Source organism: Sceloporus undulatus, chromosome 3 (assembly GCF_019175285.1).
Source record: "Sceloporus undulatus isolate JIND9_A2432 ecotype Alabama chromosome 3, SceUnd_v1.1, whole genome shotgun sequence".
NCBI classification, from domain to species: domain Eukaryota; kingdom Metazoa; phylum Chordata; class Lepidosauria; order Squamata; family Phrynosomatidae; genus Sceloporus; species Sceloporus undulatus.
In genome coordinates this window covers 240,817,635-240,829,305 of record NC_056524.1, presented here as the reverse complement: position 1 = coordinate 240,829,305, position 11,671 = coordinate 240,817,635, and positions in this window count along the sequence as shown.

The window sequence follows — 11,671 nt, the reverse complement described above, 5'->3', positions numbered from 1 at the left end:
CAGAAGTCCAATCGAGAGGTGACTAGCGCATGTACAACTGTTTCAAGGTCTCCCTGCTCCAGGAAGGGGCGCAGCTGGCGTATCAGCCGAAGCTGATAACAAGTGCTCCTGACTGTCGCATCTACCTGAGCTGTCAGGTGAAGCGACGAGTCAAGGAGCACCCCATGCTTTGTTTACATCACGTTTGGACTACTGTAATGGGCTCTGCATAGGATTGCCTTTGAAAAGTGTTCGGAAAATTCAGCTGGTTCAAAGAGCTGCTGCCAGGCTGTTAACAGGCACTGATTACAGAGCCCATACAACTCCCCTGTTGAAACAGCTTCATTGGCTGCCAGTTCGTTCTCGGGCACAATTCAAGGTACTGGTTATATCCTACAAAGCCTTACATGGCTCAGGTCCACATTATTTGGCAGATCGTTTCTCCTCGTATGAACCTGCCCGGACTCTAAGATCCTCTGGAGAAGCCCTTCTCTCCATCCCAAAACCTTCACAAACACGTTTGGTGGGGACACGAGAGAGGGCCTTCTCAGCGGCTGCCCCTAGACTCTGGAACTCCCTGCCCAGGGAGATAAGAACGGCTCCCTCCTTGATGGCTTTCCGACGGCAGGTGAAGACTTACCTGTTCAAACAGGCATTTAAGGAATCACTATAAGAACAGGCAGGAATGTTGGACTAGTTTAATCATTCTGTTTAATGCATGTCATTTATCTATTTATTTTTAAAATGTTTTAATTGTACTTTTTGTTTGTTTGTTTGTTTGTTTGTTTTTTAATTGCTGTGAAGCTGCTCTGAGTCCCAGTCCTGGAGAGTGGTACTCCAAAAAAGTAACATTTCCAAGCTCTGCTTCAGCCACCAGTGTAACTTGCTTCTGTTGCACCAATGACCAAACTGTCAAAAGCGAGAGTTCCAGAAATTGTCAAAGTCCACCAGAGACTAAGAACAAACAGATCATTTGGGATGCATGGTAATTTTCAATATGGCAATGCTCCTTAAAGTGCTTCCCTTTAATCCATGTCTCAGCTGTTGCTTTAACCCTTTTGAATCTGAAAAGAGCAAAGGGTTATTTCTCTAGCTTCTGGTCCTCTTGCAGAGTTTTTTTTCAGCTTTGATTTGATGTCTCTTCTTTATATCAGTTGATAAATGGTCCTTGTTTTTTGTGACTCTGGCTAACTAATTAAAGTAGGTCAAATGGAACATTCAAGTATAAAATCTTTATCAGCAAAAAAAAATTACAAAAGTACAAAAAAAAATACAAAAATACAAAAGAAGCAAATTAATGTTTTATAAAATCCAGTAGAAAGAATTTTCAACACAGTACAAAAAATTTAAAGCATTCAGTAGAAACATTTTCATTTGCACTTAACAGCTAAATCCAGAGAGAACTATTAGGATTTATCCGTTATCCATGTACATGTCTTTGCTCTGTGGTGACTGCATAATTTAGTTATTTGCACAAGTCACCCAAATTAATTAGAGAAATGCCCACAAAATTTAGCAGCAGGAAGGAAGGAGAGATCTCCCAACTCTTTATCCAAGTCCAGGGCCCTCTTTCTACCAGCTTTCTCTTTCTGGGGCCAGATCCTAAACCTTCAGGGATTATGCACAACAGAGTGTTCAGGATGACATGTCATAAGATCCAACTGTCTAACTACTGGCAAGATGCAAAGGGTTCTTGTAGGAACTTTTAGACTAATTGAAAGAGAGAAGTTGGTAGCATGAGGTTTCACAGAGTTAAGCCTACTTCCTGAGATGTATGGGGTAGAGTGGAAAGCCCAGACACAGACATTTATAAGCACTTATATACTACATACATTATACCACTAGCTAATCCCCAGCCTCATGGGGCTCTCTTGGCCAGTTCATCACATCTTTTTTTATTTCCACACTACATCCCAATACTCATTCATATAGTTATCTACTCATCTTGGCTTTAGGCTACATCTTTCCTCCTGCCTTGTGCCCCAATGACCATCAACCATTGTTAAAACTGAATTTGCCATCTCATCTCCACACCCACAAAGTTTTGCAATCCTTTGGACATTTACACACACAGGCTGCTTATATAGGTTTGTATCTAGGCTTTTCAGTATATCCCATCTGCATCTGAGGAAGTAGGCTCAAGTCTGCAAAAGCTCATACTACCAACTTCTCTCTATCAGTTAGTCTTAAAGGTGCTACAAGATCCTTTGCATACTGACTTTCCAGACTAACATGGCCATGTCTTTGAATTCTACACTGGTAAGAGTAATAAATAGTAAAGCCATTTCAGGGCTATCAAGAGTAATAGGAGATATCTCACAAAGCACAAGATGAGGGGCCCAATTTTTCCTCATTAATTTCTTGGAAAAGGACAGTGTCAGTTTGGGGTTTATTTTAAGTCATTTTTCTGCTATGGGGAGGTTTATGCAGGATATAGCATAAAATAAAGCAAACTGCTACGTTCTGAGGCTGCTCAGATGTAGGATTTTTGCATGCAGTCCACAGGCCACACTTTCCTTATAGCTGGTCTTTGTAGTTTAAAGCAGTAGTGTAGTGGAGCCAGGTCTCACAAACCTGGGGTGTTTGGGACTTTTTCATTAGGAGTAGTGACATCGTCTGATACCTCTTCAGCCTTCTCTTCTATTTCTTCTGAGTTTAGCTGCAATTCTTACAACAGCTGGCATGAGGGGTGGGTGTGATGAATTTTCTCAGCAGCAGCATTATTCTGGGAGTCATCTTTCTTCTAGAATGTTATCTGCACTGCAGGATTAATGTAGTTTCACACTGCTTTAACTTCTATGGTTTAATGCTATGGGACTCTGGGATTTGTAGTTTTGTGAGATATTTAGCCTTCTATGTTACAAGAAACTCTGGTGTCACAAGAAACTACAAATCCTAGGATTCCATATGATTTGGTCACAACAGTTAAAGTGGTGGCAAAGTGTATTAATTCTGCAGTGTGGTAGCAGCCTAAGGCAAGGCATTTTGGAGTGTCTTGGTCCTGAAAGGGAAATTGAGACCTACTAAAGATGGAAAGAGTTAGCATTGTGTGGTGGTTCAAGTGCTGGAATAGGGCTCAGGGAGACCAAGGTTTGAATTCTCACTTGGCCACAGAAATCCAGTTGTGAACTTATACTGTCTCAGTTTTAGAGGAATGCAATATCAAACCCTCTCTGAAGAAATCTTGCTTAGAAAACACTGTGATGGGTTTGCCTTAGGGCTGCCATAAGTTAGAAATGACTTGAAGGCACACAACAGCAGCAGCAGCAGAAGCAAAGCATGAGGAAATTACAAACTGTAATTGTTCAAGCAGTGGTTCAGAACTGTTGTCTGAACCCCCTGTATAATTTGGTCATCCATGGAAACCCCACTGGATGATCTTGGGAGCATCACATTCTCTCAGCCTCAGAGAATGGCAAATAAATAAGCAATTTCTTTGTTGAAGGAATCTTACCAAGAAATCCCCCTAATAAGATCACCTTGTTGTTGTTGTTGTTGTTGTTGTTGTGTGCCCTTAACTTCTTTCCAACTTATGCTAACCCTAAGGTGAACCTTTCATGGGGTTTTCTTGGTAAGATTTCTTCAGAGGAGAAATTGGCATCCTCTTCATTTGTCATCCTTTGAGGCTGAGAGGGTGTGATATCCCCAAGGTCACCCAGTGGAGCAAATAAGATCATTAACGCAAGAACTCAAATAACTGAACCACTGCTTGAACGAATGGAAAATCTGTCTTGCACTAATTACTGTCAGGGTAAGACCAAAGGGAATAAAAGTATTTTCAGAATGAGAGAGAATATAACTTTGCAAATATGCTCCACTTCACTTGCATTTTGTCCTTTCTACATTCTATTTTTGCTTTTTCCTCTGCCACTTGCTAAGCATTTTACTAGTCCCATTTTGGAGCCCTCTATTTTATTCTCATTTGCCTCTTAATGTCCTTTACATAGATGGAAGTCCCATCTTTTCAGCTGTGTTTCAGCAGGAAATAGCTGAACTTTGCATTTCCCAATCTTTACAGCAATTTCCAATGATCTAACTATCAGCTATACCAACTATATAATTACAGAATAATGTTCTATGACACAGAATATATAGTGTCTTCAAAGTAAAAGTATAGAAACCCCACCATTAATGTACAACAGAAGATGACTGATAAGCCTACTGTTGCTTTTATTCTTTTGATATTTTTTTTAAAAAAAGTCTCTGACATGTACTATATGTCCATTTTGGATAACAAGGAGTTAAATTCTTGAAATCTCATTTTAAATCATGGTTGCAGAAAGGGCAAATGTCTGTCCTTAAGTATTGCATGCAAAGAATCCAGGCCTGCTCTGTCATAGCCTAAAATAGTATAAGCAGCACAGAGAAGACAACTGTCAAAATCCAGAGCAATGGCTGCTGGTAGACAATAAGTAGCTCCTTAATGTCATTTTTAAATACCTTATTTGCTGATTAAAGGTAAGCAATATTCAGCTCACACTCCTGAGTATTCTGAGCCAGCTTTTGAAAGTTTACTTCCATTTTCAAGAAGCCATATATGTTCTGCCTGCCATTGTTAGATGTCTGGACAGGCTATTTTAACCATGAGCCACCAATTCAACATAGTGTACAGATTTTCATTATTTATTGGCTTTCAAGAAAGCCTATTTGTGATGGAAGCATGTTTTCTTACAATACAGTTGCTTCTCCATTTGCGCGGACTTCATACCTGCAACCCTCGCTTACTTGTGAGGAGCAAACGGAGGGCATTAAAATTGGGCATGCACCCACTGCCGCTCATGGGCACACAGCCCCATTCAAGCCTGTGGGGCTTGAATATGTGTGAAATTCTGTTTTTGCGGGGGGGGGGCACAGATCCCCCGCAAAAATGGAGGGCTGACTATAATTGCTAAAGGTAAATAAGGATGTGACTGATATAGGGGATGAAGGTTTGTGTTGACTATCTGAGCTGTAAGAAGCAGCAGTAGAAAACTAGGAATAGTTGTTGGGCAAGACAACAGTCAGGATCAGTAGACTCAGAGTTGCAGAGTTGAGGCAACAGGAGTGTTTTTTATTAGACAGGATAGTGATATCATTGTTGTATCCTCTGCAAACAGCTGAAATTCTCACAGTAGGTGATTGGGTATAGCAAATGGATTTTCCCAGCTACAATATGGTATTTTTATGAGCTATCCCTTTTGCAATCCAAAATATTGACTGAGGACACTGTTGGGACTCATTGGCTTTACAAAAGACCTGTTCCCGGTGGGCATGAAAACTGCTAATACTTGTTTTTTTGTTATGAATCCGTTATTTAATAATAATAATAATAATAATAATAATAATAAAATTTATTTATATACCGCTATTCCATGGATCATAGAGGTTTACAGCATAATAAAAACAATTTTAAAACACAATATACAATAAATTTGACGTTTTGGATTCTCCTTGATTGGCTAGCTGGCTGTGGAAACTGTCATGATGAGTGCTTGCACTTTCAAAATTTACGACTACATTACTTGTTAGCTTCAAAGAATATTTGAGGAGAAACAGCAGTGTGCTGAAAGCCAGAAACCATATGGTACAGAATAAGCTAAGAAGCAGGACTGAGGAACAAAACAGTAGTCATTAGCAAAGCACAACCAGACAAAACAAGGACACATCACAGTGCAGGAAGAGCAGTGTTGTTCAAGTGAGATTTAACTGCAATAGAAAGCCATTGAAACAAGATCTTATCCAGAAGTATCCAGTGACCTGTTAGGCAGAATGAGGTCAGAACAGAGTCTCTGGATTCTAAACTGTTTGTTCAAAATCAGGTGAGTAGCTCACCAAATGAAGCAGTAACACAGAGGCACTGTGGTAGATCTTCCTTCCATCCTTCCTAAGGCCTTGTGTAGAAGTGTGTTCTTTAGAGGATGAAACAGCTGGGCAGTATTTCCCAGCTTGGTTGAAGCAGGCAGGAGGCTTTTTCAGAGTATATCTCCCAAAATCCCTTCTGCCAGCATGGCCACTGGTCATGCTGGTTGAGATACCCATAGAGTTGCTATCCCCAAAGTAACTTTTCCAAGCTATGTGCCCAACACAAGGAAGGTTCCACCCACTGGTTGGTAGAACTGGAGCCTTCCAGATGTTGTTGGACAGCAACTTCCATCAACTTTGGCCAGCATTGCCAATGATGGGGAATGATGGGGGTTGCAGTTTAACACCTTTGCCCAGCCCAAGCTAGAGGCCATGTCAGCTGCTAGTCAATGCTTAGACCCAAAGCAAAGTTAAAACTGATGCCCTAATTCTTAAATAGCAGCCCTGCCAGAATTAGTAGGACGAGGACCACAGCATATGGGGAGGCAGATTAAATCTTTCCCCCATGTCTGAAATTCATCCCTCGCGTGGCTCCTGAATCTAGGGGGGAATTGTGTGCTTTCCAGTCATTTCCAGCTTATGAAGACTGTAAGGAAACTTGTCATGTTGTTTTCTTGGCAAGTTTTGTACAGAGAGGTTTTTAAAATTTTTAAAATATTTTAAAATTGCTGTTAGTGATCCTTACATTTTTATCCAACTCTTTCTCCAAAGAGCACAGGGTGACATACCTGGCAACTTCACATTAGTCCTGTGAGGTACACACCAACATGTCATATAATGAGTTGCAGGCTATGGATCCATCCAACCCAGTATTGTTGACACTGGCTGGCAGCAGTAATTCAAGTTTTCAGCCAGGGGTTTTCCTTGCCTACTTGGAGATCTCCCAGGTGACTGAACTGGGACCTTTGGCCTGCCAAGCATGTGCTCTGCCACTGAGCTAATGCCTCTCAGTGATACAGAATAACTGGCCCAAGATCATCCAGCAAGTTTTGAGGCAGAAGCAGCTTTGAAAGCTGCTTTCCCCCAGTCTACCACTAAATCCTGTATTCATTAGTTAAAGTGTTCCTTAGTCATGCATCCATGATTTCTGGTGCCCCTTATATGAAATGGCAAAATCAAGGTGTGGTGTTTTTTTTTTGTTTTTGTTTTTTTTTGGAATTTATATATATATATTTAAATATTTTCAAGCTGTGGATGCTTGAATCCATGGATGTGGAGAGATGACTATACAAGACTGGAGAAAAGAGGGAAATATGAAAGAACCTTCTTAGAAAGTCGCCTGAAGAGACAAGGGCGAGGTGAAGAGTAAAAGGTGGATAGATGAGAGTGGGAAGCAGAGGGCAGCATCACACTGAATTACCTTCCGCATGTACTGATCCAAGATGACATATACCCAAAAGGGACTGAAGAACAGGAGAGAAGCAGACTCGAAGAGCAGCTTTAAAAAAAAAAAGAAAGAAAGAGAAAGGGGAAGGAGAGTGACATAGTGACCTCATTTCTGCCATAAAAGCATGCTACCTCAAGTCTTGCTGCAAAAACAAAGAGAGCTGACCTTGAGTAGCAAAAGGTCATGGTTTGCATTGCCTTTGCTGTAAGCCAGCAAACCAGCCTGCTCCACGTAACCCCCTCCTTTTCGTTCCCTGTCAGAAGCAAACTTAAAAAAAAATACTTCCCTTTGCAACAAATGTAATTCATTTTGAAAGAACATATGCTTGTGTTCCATCACTGAGAACAAGCTTTCTTGTTCATGTCTGGGCAACAAATGCTTGAATTCCCAACAGTAGATAAATATTCCTCAAGAGAATGTCTCCTGATTTCCTTGACCTTGCATTATTCTATTCATAAAATGGAGAGAGAGAAAGGGAGAGAAAGCAGCTGTTATGGATGTACAGAATCCATAAGCTTAACTGGTAGCTCGCAGTGCAAATAGGTCTGATGATGATGGCAGTGGTGGAGTATTAACTTTTTGAACCAACAGAGCAGGAAAAGATAACATCTATATAAATAAAAAATAGCAATGCTTTTACGACGGGGACAGAAAAAATCCCCATCCTATCAATATTCAACCTTGTAACTCCAGACTCCTTCCATTTTCTTAGTGCAAAAAGAAATTGTGGAGACAGATAAAGTCTGAATGTAAAATATGATTTGAAGGAGGAGAACCTCAGGAAAAACCAGTGTTTACAGACTGGAGACTTCTCATACTTAAATCTGTCCAAGGTTTTTCCCCCCTTAACTTCTTTTTCCCAGAAAGGAAAACTATGGAAGAAATGGGAGAAAATTAGGTGAGGTCTGAGAATGGAGAATAATTCATTAAGAGAACTACATAGGACGACGATGTGATTAAATACTGCACCTGAATCCACTCTGTGTTAAACAGTGACCAGAAACAAAGAGGAAGTTCAGTTTGTCACAGACATCATAGTTCCAAAGCCTATACAGACAATAGACTGGAAAACCCTAGTGCTGATAGAGATCTAGGAATCTGGGTTGTTCCCTCTATTACACAGTGCTTTTTGCGCATTCAGCAATTACGTCATGACAGGACATCTGTTAAGATGATTTAAAGGCATAGCCAGTTGAGTTATACCAAACTGAATTATTTGTCCATCTACCTCCTCCTCGGAATTTTTACCACTATCTGCTACCAGGTTCTGCCTCTAAGGGCCCTTTCATGCAACGCAATGATAACACTATGATTCCACTTTAACTGTCATATCAATATCCTATGAAATCATCGCATTTGGTAGCTTGGTGAGGCATTAGAGTAGAGCTCTCTGGCTGAAAATTCTAAACATCCCTTCCTAAACTGTAGATCCCAGGATTCCATGGGATGTTGCCATGGCAGTTTATGTGGAATCATAGTACTATTGTGTATTGTAAAAGGCCCTAAAGTGTTCTGTATGCAGAATGTGCTCTGTCATTAAGCTATGGTGTCTCCTTGCTAAATGCTTACAGAAACGACAAGTATTAGATTCTGTGAAATCATGAACATTCATGTAAAAACTTTAGATTTTATTTGGCATAAGATGCAAAAATCATGGTTTTGCTGTATAATTCTGCCCCTCATCCAACATTAGTCAGTGTCTGATACTACAAATAAATTTCCTTTCTCTCTTTTACTTCCATATCAAAATGGTTACTACTTTGAGAATCCAGTGCCCAAGAAAGCTGTTGTTACCCTTCATTCCAAAACCGACAGTTCTACAAGGCAGCTTCTGCATCATTCATGAAATTGCCTTCCCAGGAGCCATGCATTAAGATCTAACAGAGACAAACTGTTATTATATCATTTTACCAATTACACTCACTTCCTTTTCTCTAAAGCTTCTTAGCATAATATCTAGTCCTGGCATGAGAAGAGCACATCAACGCTTTGGTTCACACAGCTGGGCCACATTGCCTTGTCTTGTCAGTCTTCACTCCCAACGTCAACATGTTTCTCCTTTTTTGCAATTTCTTGGTTGAACCCAGAGACAAGGGAACGAGATGAAGCATGCAAGAGTGCTTCCTGGCTGACGTGTGTGCCACCTCCCTGTGAGTGTGCACAGATCTAGGGCAGTATGTGTCACCAACTCAAGAGGTGAATCATAGCACTGTAGAAAGCCTGGGAACAATTGCTAGGCTCTCTCATGCCCAGTTCCATTCATCCTCAGATATCACAATCAGAGTGAGAGCTATATATTATATAGTGCTTAAATACCATACAGTGGCTAAAGAAAGGAGCCTAATCACCTGGAAAGAGAGATGTAGTTGAAATGAACCTTTCCTCGCTCTTGCTGCAGTTGCCTAGGTTTCAGACAAGACTGTTTGTTTTTCGACTATGGTCAGGTTGTAGGCTAGCATGACTTTTGAAAGGCAGGTATGCAGAAAACACTTCAGGTGTCTGGAATGGCAGAGATCTGTGGGGAGTTTTCATTCCCCCCCCCCCCCAGATTTCAGCTTAAATTTGAGTCAATACTACAAGACAAATGCACGCTCCCAAGGCTAAAACAGCTATGCTGGAACTTCCACTCCCAACCCTGATTTCTTTCTCTTCAAAATTATAATGGTAACAAATGATTGCTGATCAATATGATGCCAGGCCTACGAAAATAAAACAAGGAAAGCAACAGCACACCCACTGCCATGACATTAAAGTAGGAGCTTTGAAGAAATCAATAATTCGTTCTCAGTGAGTCAAGTGAAATGAAAGGGGGGGGGGGGAATTTCAGCAGTTCTTGCTATGAGAAAGACAGATAGTTCCCAAGACATTTCTATACTCTTTTTACCTGTTATTCATTACTATTAAATAATAATGTCCAAGTATTCAGAACTCTGTGTAAGGATTTTATCATTCTTTTGGACAATCATAGTCAATTGACTAAAAGGCTACATTGATATGAAAGACTGAAGAAAGAGATATCATTTTTGTGTCTATTACTGGATCCACACTGCAGAAATAATCAAGTTTGGTATCCCTTTAACTGCCATGGCTCAATGCTATGGAATTATGGCAACAAACTACAATTTCCAGAAATCCATAGCATTCAGCCATAGCAGTTAAAGGGGTGTCAAACTGGATTATTTCTGCAGTGTGGATGCAACCAATGATACCTTGGTTTTAACATGGCAGGAGGCATCATTACTGAGCCAGCTTGGCATTCTAGCCAGCAGAGGGCAATAGTACCCCAATTCATAATCGGGCAAGCAGGTCACTAGCTTTAAAAGAGCTGTCATTTGCTTAATAGTCCCCAAATGGGTTTTATTGCTAACAGGATACACTAGTAAGGCTTTGCTGTATTCAGCTTTCAGTGCCCTCAGCAGACCACCTTCTAACAGCAAAGGCTCATAAAGCAGCAAATTATGACATTGAAAATGATGCAAAAACTTCAGCTTGAGGCAAAATGTGGCCACTCAGGTCTTCGTTAGGGACTAGAAGCTTGGATCATATTACACTAGATCTATGCTGACTGCACTGTTTGCTGGTGTGTTCCCAGGCCAAATCTGAAGGGTTGTTTTTGAGCTTTAGCCTTAAACAGTTTAAATCCAGGGAAATCTGAAGTACTGTATATAACTATATCAATCTGTGTATCAAGGTAATCTTTGAAGGCTATAGTTACTGGACTGTCATTCCAAACTGGGAGGCTGATGGTGCCTTCTTAATGGTGACCCCTACCCTATGGAGTAATCATATAGGAGATGTATATGGCTAGTTCAAATAGGATGCTCTTTTAAAATATATTTTTCCCCTTTGGTTTTACAGTATATATACTACTTTTGTTGGTTATTTAAGTTTTTGGTTTGCCTTGGTTTAATTGCCACATTCTTAACTTTGCTTAAAATTGGTATATGAATCAGTTATATTAATAGTTAAAGTACTGTATATGTTTTATATTGTGAGCTGTCTTGAGAAGACAGATAGATAGGAAATTGATAAGATAAATGTGGTCCAAAGTCTGCACTGGCAATTGTGAAACTTTGATGTTTTACAATACTATGGACCATTAAAAAGACAACTGAATGAATCCTGGAGTAAATCAGGTCTAAACTCTTACCAGAAAACAAGATGACTAACCTGAGACAGCCATACTTTGGATATATCATGAGAAGACATGACTCACTGGAAGAAACAACAATGCTTGGCAAGGCAGAAGGCAGTAAGAAAAGAAGAAGACCACATTCCAGATGGATTAACTCAGTCGAGGAAACCACAGGCCTGATGTTGCAAGACCTAAGCAAGGCTGTGCATGATTGTGGTTCTTGGAGAATTTTCATTCATAGAGTCACCGTAGGTTGAAGTTGATTTGATGGCAGATAACAATAACAATTAGAAATGTCCAATGAAAGACACTGTCATCTTTTATTTACT